This window comes from Montipora foliosa, chromosome 7 (assembly GCF_036669935.1).
Source record: "Montipora foliosa isolate CH-2021 chromosome 7, ASM3666993v2, whole genome shotgun sequence".
Lineage (NCBI taxonomy): Eukaryota > Metazoa > Cnidaria > Anthozoa > Scleractinia > Acroporidae > Montipora > Montipora foliosa.
In genome coordinates this window covers 43,402,395-43,422,260 of record NC_090875.1, presented here as the reverse complement: position 1 = coordinate 43,422,260, position 19,866 = coordinate 43,402,395, and the positions used below count along the sequence as shown (strand labels likewise).

At 47.5% G+C, this 19,866-nt stretch overlaps 6 non-coding genes and 2 pseudogenes across 6 annotated transcripts; 2 read left to right on the top strand and 6 right to left on the bottom strand.

The window, feature by feature from the left end:
• Window positions 1-2,272: 2,272 nt before the first annotated feature.
• LOC138012071 (U2 spliceosomal RNA) lies at window positions 2,273-2,462 on the bottom strand. Its single transcript, XR_011124959.1, has one exon. It is a non-coding gene; the product is annotated as a U2 spliceosomal RNA (small nuclear RNA).
• Window positions 2,463-2,729: 267 nt separating this feature from the next.
• Window positions 2,730-2,848, top strand: LOC138011884 (5S ribosomal RNA). The gene has a single exon (XR_011124793.1). It is a non-coding gene; the product is annotated as a 5S ribosomal RNA (ribosomal RNA).
• Window positions 2,849-3,824: 976 nt separating this feature from the next.
• Window positions 3,825-3,988, bottom strand: LOC138011965 (U1 spliceosomal RNA). Its single transcript, XR_011124864.1, has one exon. It is a non-coding gene; the product is annotated as a U1 spliceosomal RNA (small nuclear RNA).
• A 194-nt stretch (window positions 3,989-4,182) lies between these two features.
• LOC138012129 (U2 spliceosomal RNA) lies at window positions 4,183-4,362 on the bottom strand (annotated as a pseudogene).
• Window positions 4,363-16,202: 11,840 nt separating this feature from the next.
• On the bottom strand, window positions 16,203-16,392 carry LOC138012070 (U2 spliceosomal RNA). Its single transcript, XR_011124958.1, has one exon. It is a non-coding gene; the product is annotated as a U2 spliceosomal RNA (small nuclear RNA).
• A 267-nt stretch (window positions 16,393-16,659) lies between these two features.
• Window positions 16,660-16,778, top strand: LOC138011883 (5S ribosomal RNA). Its single transcript, XR_011124792.1, has one exon. It is a non-coding gene; the product is annotated as a 5S ribosomal RNA (ribosomal RNA).
• Window positions 16,779-17,754: 976 nt separating this feature from the next.
• On the bottom strand, window positions 17,755-17,918 carry LOC138011964 (U1 spliceosomal RNA). Its single transcript, XR_011124863.1, has one exon. It is a non-coding gene; the product is annotated as a U1 spliceosomal RNA (small nuclear RNA).
• Window positions 17,919-18,112: 194 nt separating this feature from the next.
• Window positions 18,113-18,347, bottom strand: LOC138012118 (U2 spliceosomal RNA; annotated as a pseudogene).
• Between the last annotated feature and the right edge of the window lie 1,519 nt (window positions 18,348-19,866).

The window sequence follows — 19,866 nt, the reverse complement described above, 5'->3', positions numbered from 1 at the left end:
AAGAGGAACGGCAAAAGCGAAAGCCCCAACGAAACGAACAAGATCATCCTTTGATGACGGGAGAGATGCCTTCAGTTCTTGCACCATAGATGCAGTCTCTTCCCTTGATACAAGAGGGGGATGCAACCCCCCCAAACCACCGCGCCCAACTTTTGACGGATTTTAGACCGCACAGGTCCAGAATCCACCAACCGAGGCCGGAGCATCATCACCCGAATCAACCCCAACCTCAGGCCCACCCGATGATGTTCACGGAAACACAGACCCCGAAAGGGGAGAAAAAGTAGGGGAGGACTCCATGCCCCTCCTCCTGAGACTCCCCGGCCTGACCGGTGGAAGCCCCCAAAACACTAAACGCTGGGAGAGGGATCCAGAACCCTCTCCTCAGCCCCCCCGACCCAAAACACGGCAACACCTGGCGGAGAGGGATCCAGAACCAATCATTGAGCCCCCCCCGACCCACTGACCAGCTACACACATAGACTGCGGAGCCACACCAGAGCCAGAACTCATACCTCCACCCCCCACCAGGCCGGAGCCACAGAGGGAGGAAGGAACAGACAGGCAACAAGCAGGTTCAGGCACAACAGGCGCGGCAACATTATTAACAATTATTCACATCATTATCATTATCATTATCATTATCATTCACATTATCATTATCATTCATCATCCTCACTGTCCGCGTCCGTCTCCGGTCTACCCGGCACGTACCACACAGGCTTCGGGCAATTTCGAACAAAATGCCCGGCCTCATGGCATCTACGGCACTTTCCCTTTAAAGGGCAATCAGCAGCCTTATGGTTGTCATTGCAAATGTCACAAACAAGGGGGCTGCCCCTTGTACCACACACGGCAGTTTACCCCGTCAATCTTGATGTTACGCGGGATCTCATGCTTGCGCACCATGCGCACCAAACGCGTACCCGTAAAGACACCAGGGACATTCGCCCACTGCTGGTGCTTGACCTCCTTTACATCACCAAAAACTTTAAAGCCTCCCTAACCTTATCATTATTACCCTCAAAAGGGAACAAGTATACCATGACCAAAGTGATGGGGTCGAAACCAATGACCCCGCAGCGAACATCCCCAAAAAAGATGGACCCGGCCTCCTCATAGGTCTTTTTACGGGGTCTATCAATAAAGGAAATACGAATGATCCCCCCTGGACAGACCTGGATTGAATCCACCAGGCAGCCAGGGAGTTAGCGATGATGCCGGCAACCCCGGCATGGGAAGTCCCAGCGGGGAAGCCGGACTTTATGATTATAGTGCGCGTATTGCGCGGAACCATTATGACAAAATAATTTAAAAACTAATTACTAGTACAGTTTAAACTAAGAGTAAATTAAACCTTAAGCAGCTGCTAAAGGACTAATAATAATAAATAATTATTTAACTTATGTATCACACTAATATCAAAATGTATCCCACTCAGAAAGTTTTAATAATGCAGATAAACACTAATATGGATAGCAAATTCACAACTAATATATATGTACACTCACTTGCAGAAGTAAAGATTTATGTAAGCCAATTAATTAATTAATTTCCAACACACAATCCACAAAATATAACCTCACTAGAAAGTAAGGTATAATAAGCAACAAAAATCCAATTACACAATAAGCAAATAAATAACCGAAAAATATATAGCAATTAAATATCACTCAGAACACCCTTAATAAGTAGAAAACAAACAAAAAAACCTCAAGAAATTTTCTTAAGGAGCCACACAGAAAAACCAAAGAACACACCAAAAAAGTAGAAAAACACACGAAAAAACCAAAAAGGACACTTCAGTGACGGACTAAATGAAGTGCCAAAAAAAACAAAGGGCTCAAAGAGCCCTGGAAGCGAGAAAAATGAAAAACAAAAAGACTCGGCTTACCCCGGGTTACCGCAGAACGCGGAGCATTAGTCCCCGGGAGGGTCACCGAAAAAATAAAAAAAACCAAAGAGACAAAGAAAAAACACAACAAAAACCTACCCACACTCACAAAATATGAATAAAGAAACCACACTCCAAAAATGAAAAATTAGGTCCAGGCCACACTCCAAAAAATTGAGGTCTCCCAGCAAGAAAAAGAGCTCACTCTGCAGGGTTTGCTTGTCTGCGCATACCATGTGGTAATGGGGGTCACGTGCTCCTCGTCCTGTCGTGTCGTGCTGTCCACTCGCTGCTATGCTACCTAGAAAAGAGAAGAGAATGTGAAGGTTGGTTGCTTGGTCATTTGTTCTGCTTTCACTTGATTATTTCTTCCCCAGAGGGAAGTGGGCCACGCTCGGAGGTAGTGCTATACCGAGGCAACCCGTGGCCGGGACGAGGCAAGCCTCTTTTCCACGGCCCAGTTCCAAAAATCAGTTTAATATATGAGCTGCTCGATGAGCAGCGTATCAGATATAAGCTGATAAGAACAGATACTACACTTGATCTTAGCCAAAGGCCGAGAAGCGATGCCCGTAAATGCTCACAGCGGACAAGGTGCTCCCAGTCTCATGGCCACGAGATATGGTGGTCCGATTACAATCCGTGCCAAGGAAGGAATGCCCAAAGCCAACCTGAAAGCGAGGCGCACACAACGATCGCCCTTGTACAGTGGGCAGCAGGACCAGCATTGCATGGCACTTGCGTTGACGGCAAGAGGACAAATGCACATTGTGCTTGCTCTGACCTCGTTTTCATTTTCCCTTATAACAAAGTTAATTTTCACGGCGAATTACTTGTCTACGACCATACCACAGGGAAAACACCGGTTCTCGTCCGATCACCGAAGTTAAGCCCTGTCGGGCGGGGTTAGTACTTGGATGGGAGACCGCCTGGGAATACCCCGTGTTGTAGGCTTCCCTTTTTCCTTCTGTACACTTGATTATCTCAAAAAATCTCAGTTTCCTTTAATGAAAGAACATTCCAAACCAGGTTTTTTGAACACAACATGCCAACGATATGTCAAAGATGAGACATACAACAAAAAAAAATTAGTTCACACGAGAAAGTGGAACTTGTATTCCCAAGGGAGCGCGTGCGCGCGAGATCTTATCAATCCAACGTTTATGACATGAAACGTATCTTTTCGTGTGAGCAAAGAACAGGATACGACAAGTAAAAAATGCATGCACTGTTATGCATTAGATGGAAGTTAACCTAGCCCGGATGATATGTATACAACGAAGGCTACAACACTACAACATTGATCCTGCGAAAACGTGACTTACGTGACGTAGCGCACTTCAAAGTCTTACTGTTCCCTGCTCAACACGGACAGTACGTATGCAAAGGGCCGATAAGACACTATCCTGACCATGAAAGATTTACTTTTTATGATAACAATCCAATTAACTGATAACATAGAGAAACCACAAAGTGTTGGCCACAGAAATGTAACGCCAACTGATCTGGCGGGTCCTCAGTTACTCAATGCAAAACGGGCTCTCCAGAACGCAACATAACACAACGCAAAAGAAATCTATCGCGATGGAGCAGTACAAACACACATCCACTTACGTTTTCGAAACGATGCACGAGGATAAGAGCTCGACCCGCTGGCATTTTCTTGTCTCACTCGTCTATCGATGGAAATCGATGCGGCTGAAATAAACACGTCCTCTCGCTCTCTCTACGGCCAAGAATGAAAGAAATAAAATCACAGTTTTGCAGTGCACCAAGTACGGAACATTCACCTACAATTTCAGCAGTGGAATTCACAAATACAACTCACCTTCCTTAGTCCTTACACCGCCACCGCATCTCCTTCCCTGCCCTGCCTGAAACGTTACCAACAAACCTTCCCATTAGCCAACTTTGCCACCGGGGTTTGGTGCGGGGACTAGCGCGAACGCAGGTCCCCACTACCAGAAATTATACGCTCGAGTTACCCACATTTGGGGTAATCGCAAGGGTCAACCCAATCGAAGTGCAATGAAAGAGCCTCACCTTGAGAGGACTGCCTCCCTGATCACAGTGCCTCCCGCGTCAGGTAAGTATGCCTTTCCAACCTCTCCGGAACCGCAAAACGCAACTTGTCTGCGCATACCATGTGGTAATGGGGGTCACGTGCTCCTCGTCCTGTCGTGTCGTGCTGTCCACTCGCTGCTATGCTACCTAGAAAAGAGAAGAGAATGTGAAGGTTGGTTGCTTGGTCACTTGTTCTGCTTTCACTTGATTATTTCTTCCCCAGAGGGAAGTGGGCCACGCTCGGAGGTAGTGCTATACCGAGGCAACCCGTGGCCGGGACGAGGCAAGCCTCTTTTCCACGGCCCAGTTCCAAAAATCAGTTTAATATATGAGCTGCTCGATGAGCAGCGGGCAGACCTGACAAGGACGCCAGTCAGAAAGACTCATCCTACAGGAGTAGGTACGCCGCGAAACAGCAACAGCCTGGGGCGACAATGGGACTAGAACTGGGACAGAGAAAAACGACCATTGCAAACAGAGCCAATAATGCCAGACGCACCCCACTGACGGTGAAAATAACGTAGACGACGGGGGGACTTGAAACGCTTAAAAAGGAGAGGTAGATTGAACTTGACACGAGAGCGGACCTTTGCGATGACATCGAGAGCACCAGGCGGCACATTACGGAAACGAAAGTCATTCCGAGCGAGCCAGATAAAATACTTACAGACACCTAGGATGTACACGAAAACACGAGGAACTCGACGGATCTCAGCCGGGTCAAAACCAAACAGCACGTGACGGCAAACCAAAGAGGGGGACGAAGACGAAAAAACCAAACAATAGAGACTGTAACCATGAAGAACACTATGAGCAAGAGGGCAGGAGAAAAACAAGTGAGAAGGACATTCAGAGGCAAGACGGCAAAAGCAAGAGGGGTCGACCGAGTACCCAAAACCGACAAGGCGATCGGCAGTGTACAACACGCCATGGGCGACCTTCCAGTTGAGATCGATCACTGGGCGGTCAAGATTGAAGAAGAACAATTGGGACCAGGTCGAAGGCCAGTAGAGAGAGCCATACAAAGGGAAAAACTTGTCAACACAATGGGGAGTCGGACGATCCTCAGACAGCAAAAACAAATAAACAGAATTTGCAGAGATAGAGGAAACAGCAGCAACATGATGAGGGGACAAAGATGCAATGACAAGGGAGGAACGCCGACGGGAAAAGGAACCACCAACCAAACGCCAAGCAGACAGAAGAGCAGAGTAAAACGGGGGGAGGGACTTGGAGGAAAAGGCCTCAGGACGGGACAGAACATCAAGAGCAGGGACACCAAAACGAGAATCACACCAAAAGGAAAAGAAATGGACCCAACTACTCGGAGAAACAATGAAACGCCGAACCCACTGGACAAGAAGCGCAGAAACCTTAAGACGAAGATCAATGACAGAAAAACCACCAGCAGATGTAGGCTGAACAACAACAGCACGAGAAACCAGATCGCGTTTGCCCTTCCAAAAAAACCCAAAAACCAATTTACAAAGCTCGGAAGAAACCCAAGGGGGGACATGAATTAGGGAGGCAATGTACCAAACCCTAGAAAGGGCCAAGGCGTTGATGACGAGAGCTCTCCCGCCGTAGGACAGGGAGCGTTGCCTCCAAGAAGCCAGCACATTCTCCACGGCATCAATCCTAGGACGCCAGTTCACTTCCTCCAAATTCCCAGGCCCAATAAAGACGCCCAGCACTTTGATCTTGGCCGAGGTCCAGTCCAGGGTGACAGGGGGGTCAGTCCTGCCAGACCACGAACCGAGCCCACAATCCCTTGGATTTGGACTGATTAAGCTTAGCACCAGAACCCCTTTCAAAAAGAGCATAAACTTCAAAAATAGCAGCAATGGCAATATCAGACGTGACAATGAGAGAGGTGTCATCGGCGTACTGCGAGATCGGAGACAGGGCCCGCGGGGCCCGGGGACAGAAAGACCAATGATACGTGGATTGGCACGAATGTTAACAGCAAGCACTTCAGAAACTAGAACGTACAATAATGGAGACAAAGGACAGCCCTGACGCACGCCACGAGACAAAGGAAAAAACCGAGACAGATAACCATTAACAACTACAGAGCTTTGGAGAGCAGAATAGAACAGAACAACCCAACGGACAAAAGATGGGCCAAAACCCATCCTCGACAAAGTAGCACACATAAATGACCAATCCACTCTATCAAAGGCCTTTTCCTGGTCTAAGGAGAGAACGGCAACCGGGATGTCAGATTCCGTGGCAAAGGCAACCACATCACGCAAAAGAGCAACATTCTCGCCTATAAACCTGCCAGGAACACCGCAGGTCTGATCCTCACTAACAACCAGATGGATAACTTTGAGAAGGCGCCCAGCAATACACACGAGAAGCAAGCTTATAGTCGACGTTGAGAAGGGAGATGGGCGCCAGTTACGAGCGTCCAACCGATCTCCCTTCTTAAAGATTAAGGATATGAAACCCCGCCGTTGAGACAAAGACATAGAACCAGACAGATAACACGAATTCAAGACCTCCACTAAATCAGACCAAGGACGTCCCAGAATTTCAAGTAAAACTCCATGGGGAGGCCATCGGACCCCGGGGCTTTACGACGAGCCATGCCAACAAGGGCACGATGACACTCCTCAAGAGTCAGAAAGCCCTCACAAAGATCAGCTTGGGCAGATGAAAGGACCGAGGACACATTACTGAGAAGAATATCTTGAGCGGCGGAATCCGTAGGACAGGCAGTAAAAAGAGAGGAGTAGTAGAAAGTGGCGAACGAAGAACACAGATCAGAAGGTGTTGAAACAATGGACCCATCAGGGTTCCGAAGCGCAGAAAAACCCACCGGTCAGCAGACCGTTTCTTCTCTAAACGAAAAAAGTACGCCGATGAGACTTCGCCCTCCTCAACCCATCGGACACGTGACCGTACTTGGGCACCTTGAGCAGCCCTGATGTCATAGGCGGAAAGCTGTTCAAGGGTGGATCGATAAACACCTAAAACAGACAGGCAACCAGCATCAAGCCGTGCCTTGAGGTGTGCTGCCAACCTAGCCAACAAATCGCGTGACCAAGATTCTTTCTGCGACCGGCGCACACAGTAAGATACCGTAATGCCCTTGATCTTTGCTTTACCGGAATCCCACCACTTGGAAAGAGAGGAAAAAACAGAGCTTACAGTCCTTCCAATCGGCCCAAAAGTCAGAAATAAGGCGACAGTACTCCTCCTCCTCCAGGACTGAGGTATTAAGCTTCCAAAGCCCCGGACCAGGAGGAATAACGTCAGGAACAGTAAGAGAGCAGGACACAGCACAATGGTCTGAAAACGGACACGGAAGAATTTCACAAACAGAGACAGACGCAACCCAGACATAAGGACACCCAATTAGATCTATACGGGAGGAGATAGAGCCATCCGCCTTAGTCCAGGTAAAGGCGGAGGAAGAAGACGGATGGAGGTATCTCCAAATATCAATACAACAGACATCGTCAAAAAGACGACCAAGGGCAACAACACTCTCACGCGAGGTATCACCGACCACGGAGCCCACACGGTCAGCAGCGCGATCAAAGACGGTATTAAAATCGCCGGCGAGGAGGGTGGGAACTGAAGGGTCTAAATCGGGAAGAGACCCCGTCCAGGAAGGCATCACGATCAGGGTTGCGATTGGGAGCATAAATGCAAGCAACCCTGAACACAGCGCCCCGCAAAGAAAACTCACATAACAAAAACCCGACCACAACTATCAGAGGAAGATTTAACAAGGGACAACACTGGACGAAAACAAAACAATACAACCACAAGACTTATTAGAGCCGGGAGACACCACAACGGAAAGACCAGATGACTGGAACCAGGACTGACACTCACTGAGGGAGATGCAGTGGGCCTCTTGGAGGCACACTACATCAGGAACAACAGGCAAGGAATGAAGCCACTGTAGAAACCCAGCTCGCTTAGACTGGTCTCGCAGACCGTTGACGTTAATTGAGACAACTGACAGAGCCATAATGGAGTACAGTAAAAGAGTAACTATGTACGTGCTTTGCGTTGGGGGAGGGAAACCGACACATCAGGCAAACCTTCGTGCTTCGCAGACTTGACAGTATCAGCTGAAGCACGAGTCTTCGATTTAGTAGAAGAGGGCGCAGCTCCGCTCTTCTTAGCCACCTTTGTAAGAGCCTTCCGGGAAGGAGTAACAGAAGAGCTATCAGAGGAGGTCTCAACGGAATCACAACCGCGTTTACGAGGAGTGGATACCTCAACCATTTCCACCTCCAAAGGTTCAACAGATTGGGAGGATGGAGGAACACCCGAAGAAAAACAAGACTGTCGGTACCACCACTAGCAACAGTACCCTTACGACGCACACCTGTATTCTCAGCCACTTTACATAAAGTGCCACCACTTGGTGGTTTTTTTAAACATTTTGTAATTTTTTAACAGAATTCTCAGTACTTTTGGCAGCTCCTTTATCAGCTGCGTTAACTAGGTTGCCATTATCCAGTGGCTTAACAGTATTTCTTTTAACATTGTTTAAATTATCACCATTTTGTGAGCTCACACTAATATCATCATTACGTTTAATGGCATCTTCGCCAGTTTTTTCACCATTATTTAAATTGCCGCCACTAGGCGGTTCCTTAACACTACTGTCACTAGGATTAACACTACTAATGCTGCCGTTACTTTGCGGCACCTTAACGTTACTTTCAGAGTCCTCGTTGGATTCCAGCTCACTGCTGATATCAACGTCACTCAGGGGGCTAAACATGTGATCGCTCCCGAGACCAGATGCACGCACCAAATTGTCATCAGCAGAACATGGAGGCAACTCGCTGGCGCTGAGATCGGGAGCAGATCCCCAGGAGGGGAGAGGGACCAGGGCCCGTGGCGCAGGCAAAAACCGCCTGAGCCAGGGGTGTCCTCACCAGCAGACACAACAGCACCCTCCATGGAGGGTGGAGCGGTCTCAGAGTCAGATGAACCAGTTGGAGGCAAAGCAGAAGGAGAGAAAAACAGGAGGGGGGAAGCCGGAGCCTCCACCTGAGCTTCTGCAGGATCGGGGTTAGCCGCAGCATCCACCCCACTACCACTGGTACCCCACGCGTTTGGTGCATTGGTGCAGTCGCGCTGGACATGGCCAGGTTGGCGGCACGCATGCAGACGCCCTTGTAGGGGCAATCCTGGGCTTTGTGAGAGCCCGAACAAATATCGCAAGAAATCGGCATCCCTTTATACCATACTTTACATTGATGGTCCTTAACAAGAATAGTACGCGAGATGCCGCGAGCACGAGTCATACGAACGACACGGGGAGCCATCCATGACACCATCAAGATGCAACCAGGACCTATGCTGGATCCCATGGACAGTCCCATACTGAGACATGACTTCTTTTAAAACAGAACGTTCGACCTCAAATGGACAACGGAAAATGAGGACGTTTTCAGGTCTGGGACCCCCACCCCGTACAGGACAAGGGACGCCATCTACAGATAAAGAGTCATTACTTAGGACCGTAGTCTTAATGGACTCATCCTTAAAAGATACACGGACAGATTTGCCAGGCATAAATTGAATCGATACAACATCACCGACACTAAAGGTTGAACAAATTTTCTCAGCAATATAGTTGATATCACGCTCTTCAGAAAAACCTGACACATCGAGAACAACAGTGCGCCTAAAGAGGCGAGACACATGGCTATTAAGAAAAAATGTAAGAAAAGGGGACCGGCTAGAGCCGGGAAAGGGCAAAAGCCCCACTCACCACCAAAATCCAAAAGGCCAAAAACCCAGCGAGCTCGTAGATGGCCAAGAAACAGGATGGGGGACCCAAAATGGCTGCCTGTGAAGACGAAGCCAGACATAACGACGAATCCGTCAAACACAACGGTTCACCTCAAACGGGGTGTACCAACACGCCAACTTCGCCGGGGAATCGAACCCCGCCCCTACCAACAAAATAACAAAAAAGACAAACACACAAACGAGGAATTGCATCTAGGAGATGCCTCGCCCGACTTACACTCCTAAATGACAATTCGACAAAACGACAAAAAAGACTCAAAAACAACTGGACAAACCAAAACAAGCACGACCCAGCACAAGGGTGAAAAGCGACCCACAAAAGCCACCCGTCAACCGACTTACCCAACGCCAAGACGTTGGTTCACCCCCGAAAAAAGGCCAGGACATGCACACGCAACACAAAACCAGTACCTAAATATGAACGACCAGAGCATCATTATGTAACGACGCCACCACACCACGACCACCCCACTGACGGACAAAATAACGACGACGGCGGTCAGACCGGAAACGACGGAAAAACAATGGAAGATTAAACCGAACCCGAGACTTCACACGCTCCATAACGTCAACAGCCGAAGGACGAACACCCCTAAAACGAAAGTCATTACGAGCCCCCCAAATACAAAACTTGCAGACATTCAACATATAAACAAAAACCCGCGGAACCACAGACAACTCATCAGCCGAGAAACCAAAAAGCGCGCATGACGAACCAAGATAGAAGGACAAAGAGGAGAAGCCAAGAACATAAGAGACTGAAGCCATGACAAAACACTGACCGCCAGAGGACAGTGAAAAAAACAGATGCTGAAGAGACTCGACAGGAGCAGAACAAAAACAAGCAGTGGAAAAGAGCATAACCAAAACCAGCGAGCCTTTCGGCCGTGTAAAGGACCCCATGAGAAATTTTCCAAGACAAATCAATAACTGGACGATCCAAATCAAAAAAGAAAAGCTGACGCCAAGTAGAAGACCAATAAAGAGAACCAAACAAAGGAAAGAACTTCTCCTCACAATGAGGAGAGACAGCATTCTCGGACAAAAGAAACAAATAAGCAGATTTCGTGGTCATAGAAGAAACAGGACAAAAATCAATACCCGAACCAATACCCAAAGAAGACGCTGTAAGGGATCCTTTACACGCCCGCCAAGCAGTCAACAGAGAACGATAAAACGGAGGCAGAGAATCCGGCGAAAAACAAAGCGGAGCAGAAAAAAACGAGATGCGGAGGAGCGGCAAGCCGAGAAGAAAACCAAAAAACCATGAAAGTGACCCAAGAAGACGGAGAAGAAACAAAAAACGACGAACCCACTGAACATGAAGAGCCATAACCTTACACTGAAAATCCACAAACAGAGAAACCACCCAAACAAGAAGGCTGAACCACAACACGACGAGCGACCAAGTCCCCCGCTTACCCGCTCCAAAAAAATTTAAAAATTAACGTATTTAATTCGACACTGACCCACCGGGGAACATGGATTAGAGAGGCCACGTACCACACACGGGAAAGGGCCAAGGCATTGATAACAAGTGCCTTGCCCTTATAGGATAACGATCGCTGACGCCAAGAGTTCAAAGCATTTTCACCGCGGTGATACGCGGCCTCCAATTGTCCTCCTCCAGATTACCCGGACCCAGAAAAACCCCCAACACCTTCACCTTCACCGACGACCAAGTAATGTTCACCGGTGAGTCAGTGCGCCCATTCCAACCACCCAACCACAAACCTTCGCATTTTCCAAAATTTAATTTAGCCCCAGACCCCCTCTCATACAAAGAATAGACATCAAAAACAGCCAAAATACCCAGGAACAGAAGAAACAACCAACGTAGTGTCATCAGCGTACGCAGAAACAACAGGCAAGAAGACGAAGAACCAGGAAGAGACAAACCAGAAATTAAACCACTAGAACGAATATTACAAGCAAGTACCTCGGCAACCAAAAACATAAAGGAGGGGGGACAGGGGACATCCCTGCTCACCCCACGAGATAACTTAAAGAATTAGAAATATAACCATTAACATTTACACAACTACTCACATTATTGTAAAATAAATTAACCCACCCAACAAACGACTGCCCAAAACCCATGGCATATAGAGTAGAACGAAGGAACGTCCAATCAACCCTGTCGAATGCCTTTTCTTGGTCAGAGAAAGAAGAGCAGCAGCAGGAACACCAGAAGAAGAGCAAAAATCAACAACATCACGAAGAAAAGCAACATTTTCACCAATAAAACGGCCAGGAACACCACAAGACTGATCTTTATCAACAACCAAATGAATAACCTTAAGAAGACGAGCAGCAATAGAACGAGAAGCAATTTTATAATCGACATTCAACAGGGAGATTGGACGCCAGTTTTTGGGATCAAGACGATCCCCTTCTTAAACGATAAAGTAATGATACCTCGGCGCTGAGAGCGAGACAAAGAGCCCAAACCAAAAGCAGAATTCAAAACACAAACCAAATCCAAACCCAAAACATGCCAAAATTTTAAATAGAATTCCATGGGAAGGCCATCACAACCAGGAGCTTTACCACGGGCCATGCCCTGAAGAGCTGCAAAACACTCCTCCTGGCTGAGAAGACCTTCGCACACCTCACTATCATTATACGGAAGAACTGAAGAAATGTTAGAAAGAAGCTCAGCACGAGCATTGGAGTCACAAGGAGCAGCAGAGAAAAGATCCGATAGAAAGAACGAAAAACATCACACAACCCATCCTTGTCCGTAACCAAAGTACCATCACTAGCTCTCAGCGCCGAGATATTACGGTCAGTGCCGTTTTTCTTTTCGAGCCGGAAGAAGTAAGCAGAGGAGGACTCACCCTCCTCCACCCACCTCGACCGGCACGAACTTGAGCACCACGAGCAACCTCAACATCCATAGCACGAAGACGAGACAGAGTAGAAAGGTACACAGGAAGAAAAGAAAGACGACCAGAATCAATATGACTTTTAAATGGGAGCAGCAAGACTAGACAAAATATTACGTTCCACTACTTTACTTTTACCACGATCTTTACACAATAATTAATACTAATACGTTTAATATGGGCTTTTGCCGCTGTCCCACCACCTAGTGAGGGAAGAAAAAAAAGAAGACTGACGAGACTGCCAATAAGACCAGAAAGTTGAGATGAGGTCGATATACTCGGCCTCATCCAGAACAGAAAGATTGAGCTTCCACAACCCCGGACCCGGAGGAACGGAGCTGGGGAGAGCCCATGAAAAGAAATAGCACAATGATCAGAAAAAGGGACACGGCAGAATGTCTACAGAAGACACATAAGGCACCCAAGCATACGGACAACCGAGAGGTCAATGCGCGATGCAAGGGCCCCATCGGGCCGGAACCAGGTGAAAGCAGAATCATTTGGGTGCCTTTCACGCCAAATATCCACCACACAACAATCCGAAAACATAGCCGACAACAAAAGCAGAACTTTCACGAGAGACATCAAAAGGACAAGACCCACGGCGATCCCGAACACGGTCCAGGACCGTGTTGAAATCGCCGCACAAAAGAGTAGGAACAGCAGCAGGATCAATAGAGTCAACACAACGAACCAAAAAAAGCACGATCACGATCAGGATTACGGTTAGGAGCATAAATAGAAGCAACCCGAAAAACAGAACCACGAAGAGAAAACTCAACCAAAACAAAACGACCATCAAACTCGCAAACCACAGACTTACACTCCAAAACCGAACGATACAAAACAACCACACCACGAGAATGATTTGTACCAAAAGAACCAGCACACAAATAACCAAACCGAGAAAACCAAGAAAGAAGATCATCATTAGAGACTGCGTGGGTCTCCTGTAGACAAACTACCGAAGGAGAGAGATGGGACAACCACTGGAGAAACCCAAGACGCTTGTCACCATCTCTCAACCCATTAACGTTAACAGAAATTACAGTAAGAGCCATAATATAACAAAAAGTAGTGACAAACCCATGGCAAAAAACAAAAAGGTGGCGAGACAACGGCAAAATTAACGGCGCCTAGCAGGCTAGGCGAAGAAGCACGACGACGAGACCTATGAGGATCCGGGCTAAGAGGAGGGAGGGGTCCTCTCGTCACCGGAACGAGACCGGGAACGAGAGGACGGACGGAGGGCCATCCCCGAGCCAGAACTACGAGAACTGACCCGAGGAGGAAGAGGAACGGCAAAAGCGAAAGCCCCAACGAAACGAACAAGATCATCCTTTGATGACGGGAGAGATGCCTTCAGTTCTTGCACCATAGATGCAGTCTCTTCCCTTGATACAAGAGGGGGATGCAACCCCCCCAAACCACCGCGCCCAACTTTTGACGGATTTTAGACCGCACAGGTCCAGAATCCACCAACCGAGGCCGGAGCATCATCACCCGAATCAACCCCAACCTCAGGCCCACCCGATGATGTTCACGGAAACACAGACCCCGAAAGGGGAGAAAAAGTAGGGGAGGACTCCATGCCCCTCCTCCTGAGACTCCCCGGCCTGACCGGTGGAAGCCCCCAAAACACTAAACGCTGGGAGAGGGATCCAGAACCCTCTCCTCAGCCCCCCCGACCCAAAACACGGCAACACCTGGCGGAGAGGGATCCAGAACCAATCATTGAGCCCCCCCCGACCCACTGACCAGCTACACACATAGACTGCGGAGCCACACCAGAGCCAGAACTCATACCTCCACCCCCCACCAGGCCGGAGCCACAGAGGGAGGAAGGAACAGACAGGCAACAAGCAGGTTCAGGCACAACAGGCGCGGCAACATTATTAACAATTATTCACATCATTATCATTATCATTATCATTATCATTCACATTATCATTATCATTCATCATCCTCACTGTCCGCGTCCGTCTCCGGTCTACCCGGCACGTACCACACAGGCTTCGGGCAATTTCGAACAAAATGCCCGGCCTCATGGCATCTACGGCACTTTCCCTTTAAAGGGCAATCAGCAGCCTTATGGTTGTCATTGCAAATGTCACAAACAAGGGGGCTGCCCCTTGTACCACACACGGCAGTTTACCCCGTCAATCTTGATGTTACGCGGGATCTCATGCTTGCGCACCATGCGCACCAAACGCGTACCCGTAAAGACACCAGGGACATTCGCCCACTGCTGGTGCTTGACCTCCTTTACATCACCAAAAACTTTAAAGCCTCCCTAACCTTATCATTATTACCCTCAAAAGGGAACAAGTATACCATGACCAAAGTGATGGGGTCGAAACCAATGACCCCGCAGCGAACATCCCCAAAAAAGATGGACCCGGCCTCCTCATAGGTCTTTTTACGGGGTCTATCAATAAAGGAAATACGAATGATCCCCCCTGGACAGACCTGGATTGAATCCACCAGGCAGCCAGGGAGTTAGCGATGATGCCGGCAACCCCGGCATGGGAAGTCCCAGCGGGGAAGCCGGACTTTATGATTATAGTGCGCGTATTGCGCGGAACCATTATGACAAAATAATTTAAAAACTAATTACTAGTACAGTTTAAACTAAGAGTAAATTAAACCTTAAGCAGCTGCTAAAGGACTAATAATAATAAATAATTATTTAACTTATGTATCACACTAATATCAAAATGTATCCCACTCAGAAAGTTTTAATAATGCAGATAAACACTAATATGGATAGCAAATTCACAACTAATATATATGTACACTCACTTGCAGAAGTAAAGATTTATGTAAGCCAATTAATTAATTAATTTCCAACACACAATCCACAAAATATAACCTCACTAGAAAGTAAGGTATAATAAGCAACAAAAATCCAATTACACAATAAGCAAATAAATAACCGAAAAATATATAGCAATTAAATATCACTCAGAACACCCTTAATAAGTAGAAAACAAACAAAAAAACCTCAAGAAATTTTCTTAAGGAGCCACACAGAAAAACCAAAGAACACACCAAAAAAGTAGAAAAACACACGAAAAAACCAAAAAGGACACTTCAGTGACGGACTAAATGAAGTGCCAAAAAAAACAAAGGGCTCAAAGAGCCCTGGAAGCGAGAAAAATGAAAAACAAAAAGACTCGGCTTACCCCGGGTTACCGCAGAACGCGGAGCATTAGTCCCCGGGAGGGTCACCGAAAAAATAAAAAAAACCAAAGAGACAAAGAAAAAACACAACAAAAACCTACCCACACTCACAAAATATGAATAAAGAAACCACACTCCAAAAATGAAAAATTAGGTCCAGGCCACACTCCAAAAAATTGAGGTCTCCCAGCAAGAAAAAGAGCTCACTCTGCAGGGTTTGCTTGTCTGCGCATACCATGTGGTAATGGGGGTCACGTGCTCCTCGTCCTGTCGTGTCGTGCTGTCCACTCGCTGCTATGCTACCTAGAAAAGAGAAGAGAATGTGAAGGTTGGTTGCTTGGTCATTTGTTCTGCTTTCACTTGATTATTTCTTCCCCAGAGGGAAGTGGGCCACGCTCGGAGGTAGTGCTATACCGAGGCAACCCGTGGCCGGGACGAGGCAAGCCTCTTTTCCACGGCCCAGTTCCAAAAATCAGTTTAATATATGAGCTGCTCGATGAGCAGCGTATCAGATATAAGCTGATAAGAACAGATACTACACTTGATCTTAGCCAAAGGCCGAGAAGCGATGCCCGTAAATGCTCACAGCGGACAAGGTGCTCCCAGTCTCATGGCCACGAGATATGGTGGTCCGATTACAATCCGTGCCAAGGAAGGAATGCCCAAAGCCAACCTGAAAGCGAGGCGCACACAACGATCGCCCTTGTACAGTGGGCAGCAGGACCAGCATTGCATGGCACTTGCGTTGACGGCAAGAGGACAAATGCACATTGTGCTTGCTCTGACCTCGTTTTCATTTTCCCTTATAACAAAGTTAATTTTCACGGCGAATTACTTGTCTACGACCATACCACAGGGAAAACACCGGTTCTCGTCCGATCACCGAAGTTAAGCCCTGTCGGGCGGGGTTAGTACTTGGATGGGAGACCGCCTGGGAATACCCCGTGTTGTAGGCTTCCCTTTTTCCTTCTGTACACTTGATTATCTCAAAAAATCTCAGTTTCCTTTAATGAAAGAACATTCCAAACCAGGTTTTTTGAACACAACATGCCAACGATATGTCAAAGATGAGACATACAACAAAAACAAAATAGTTCACACGAGAAAGTGGAACTTGTATTCCCAAGGGAGCGCGTGCGCGCGAGATCTTATCAATCCAACGTTTATGACATGAAACGTATCTTTTCGTGTGAGCAAAGAACAGGATACGACAAGTAAAAAATGCATGCACTGTTATGCATTAGATGGAAGTTAACCTAGCCCGGATGATATGTATACAACGAAGGCTACAACACTACAACATTGATCCTGCGAAAACGTGACTTACGTGACGTAGCGCACTTCAAAGTCTTACTGTTCCCTGCTCAACACGGACAGTACGTATGCAAAGGGCCGATAAGACACTATCCTGACCATGAAAGATTTACTTTTTATGATAACAATCCAATTAACTGATAACATAGAGAAACCACAAAGTGTTGGCCACAGAAATGTAACGCCAACTGATCTGGCGGGTCCTCAGTTACTCAATGCAAAACGGGCTCTCCAGAACGCAACATAACACAACGCAAAAGAAATCTATCGCGATGGAGCAGTACAAACACACATCCACTTACGTTTTCGAAACGATGCACGAGGATAAGAGCTCGACCCGCTGGCATTTTCTTGTCTCACTCGTCTATCGATGGAAATCGATGCGGCTGAAATAAACACGTCCTCTCGCTCTCTCTACGGCCAAGAATGAAAGAAATAAAATCACAGTTTTGCAGTGCACCAAGTACGGAACATTCACCTACAATTTCAGCAGTGGAATTCACAAATACAACTCACCTTCCTTAGTCCTTACACCGCCACCGCATCTCCTTCCCTGCCCTGCCTGAAACGTTACCAACAAACCTTCCCATTAGCCAACTTTGCCACCGGGGTTTGGTGCGGGGACTAGCGCGAACGCAGGTCCCCACTACCAGAAATTATACGCTCGAGTTACCCACATTTGGGGTAATCGCAAGGGTCAACCCAATCGAAGTGCAATGAAAGAGCCTCACCTTGAGAGGACTGCCTCCCTGATCACAGTGCCTCCCGCGTCAGGTAAGTATGCCTTTCCAACCTCTCCGGAACCGCAAAACGCAACTTGTCTGCGCATACCATGTGGTAATGGGGGTCACGTGCTCCTCGTCCTGTCGTGTCGTGCTGTCCACTCGCTGCTATGCTACCTAGAAAAGAGAAGAGAATGTGAAGGTTGGTTGCTTGGTCACTTGTTCTGCTTTCACTTGATTATTTCTTCCCCAGAGGGAAGTGGGCCACGCTCGGAGGTAGTGCTATACCGAGGCAACCCGTGGCCGGGACGAGGCAAGCCTCTTTTCCACGGCCCAGTTCCAAAAATCAGTTTAATATATGAGCTGCTCGATGAGCAGCGAACGCCAAGACGTTGGTTCACCCCCGAAAAAAGGCCAGGGCACGCACACACAACACAAAACCAGAACCTAAATATGAACGACCAGAGCATCATTATGCAACGAAGCCACCACACCACGACCACCCCACTGACGGACAAAATACGACGACGGCGGTCAGACCGGAAAAACACGGAAAAACAATGGAAGATTAAACCGAACCCGAGACTTCACACGCTCCATAACATCAACAGCCGAAGGACGAACACCCCTAAAACGAAAATCATTCCGAGCCCCCCAATACAAAACTTGCAGACATTCAACATATAAACAAAAACCCGCGGAACCACAGACAACTCATCAGCCGAGAAACCAAAAAGCGCATGACGAACCAAGATAGAAGGACAAAGAGGAGAAGCCAAAAACATAAGAGACTGAAGCCATGACAAAACACTGACCGCCAGAGGACAGTGAAAAAACAGATGCTGAAGAGACTCGACAGGAGCAGAACAAAAACAAGCAGTGGAAAGAGCATAACCAAAAACCAGCAAGCCTCTCGGCCGTGTAAAGGACCCCATGAGAAATTTTCCAAGACAAATCAATAACTGGACGATCCAAATCAAAAAAGAAAAGCTGACGCCAAGTAGAAGACCAATAAAGAGAACCAAACAAAGGAAAGAACTTCTCCTCACAATGAGGAGAGACAGCATTCTCGGACAAAAGAAACAAATAAGCAGATTTCGTGGTCATAGAAGAAAAACAGGACAAAAATCAATACCCGAACCAATACCCAAAGAAGACGCTGTAAGGGATCCTTTACACGCCCGCCAAGCAGTCAACAGAGAACGATAAAACGGAGGCAGAGAATCCGGCGAAAAACAAAGCGGAGCAGAAAAAAAAAAAAAAAGATGATGCGGAGGAGCGGCAAGCCGAGAAGAAAACCAAAAAACCATGAAAGAGACCCAAGAAGACGGAGAAGAAAACAAAACGACGAACCCACTGAACATGAAGAGCCATAACCTTACACTGAAAATCCACACAGAAGAACCCACCCAAACAAGAAGGCTGAACCACAACACGACGAGCGACCAAGTCCCGCTTACCGCTCCAAAAAAATTTAAAAATTAACGTATTTAATTCGACACTGACCCACCGGGGAACATGGATTAAAGAGGCCACGTACCACACACGGGAAAGGGCCAAGGCATTGATAACAAGTGCCTTGCCCTTATAGGATAACGATCGCTGACGCCAAGAGTTCAAAGCATTTCCACCGCGGTGATACGCGGCCTCCAATTGTCCTCCTCAAATTGCCCGGACCCAGAAAAACCCCCAACACCTTCACCTTCACCGACGACCAAGTAATGTTCACGGTGAGTCAGTGCGCCCATTCCAACCACCCAACCACAAACCTTCGCACATTTTCCAAAATTTAATTTAGCCCCAGACCCCCTCTCATACAAAGAATAAACATCAAAAACAGCCAAAATACCAGGAACAGAAGAAAAAACCAGCGTAGTGTCATCAGCGTACGCAGAAACAACAGGCAGAGAAGACGAAGAACCAGGAAGAGACACAACCAGAAATTAAACCACTAGAACGAATATTACAATGCAAGTACCTCGGCAACCAAAACATAAAGGAGGGGGGG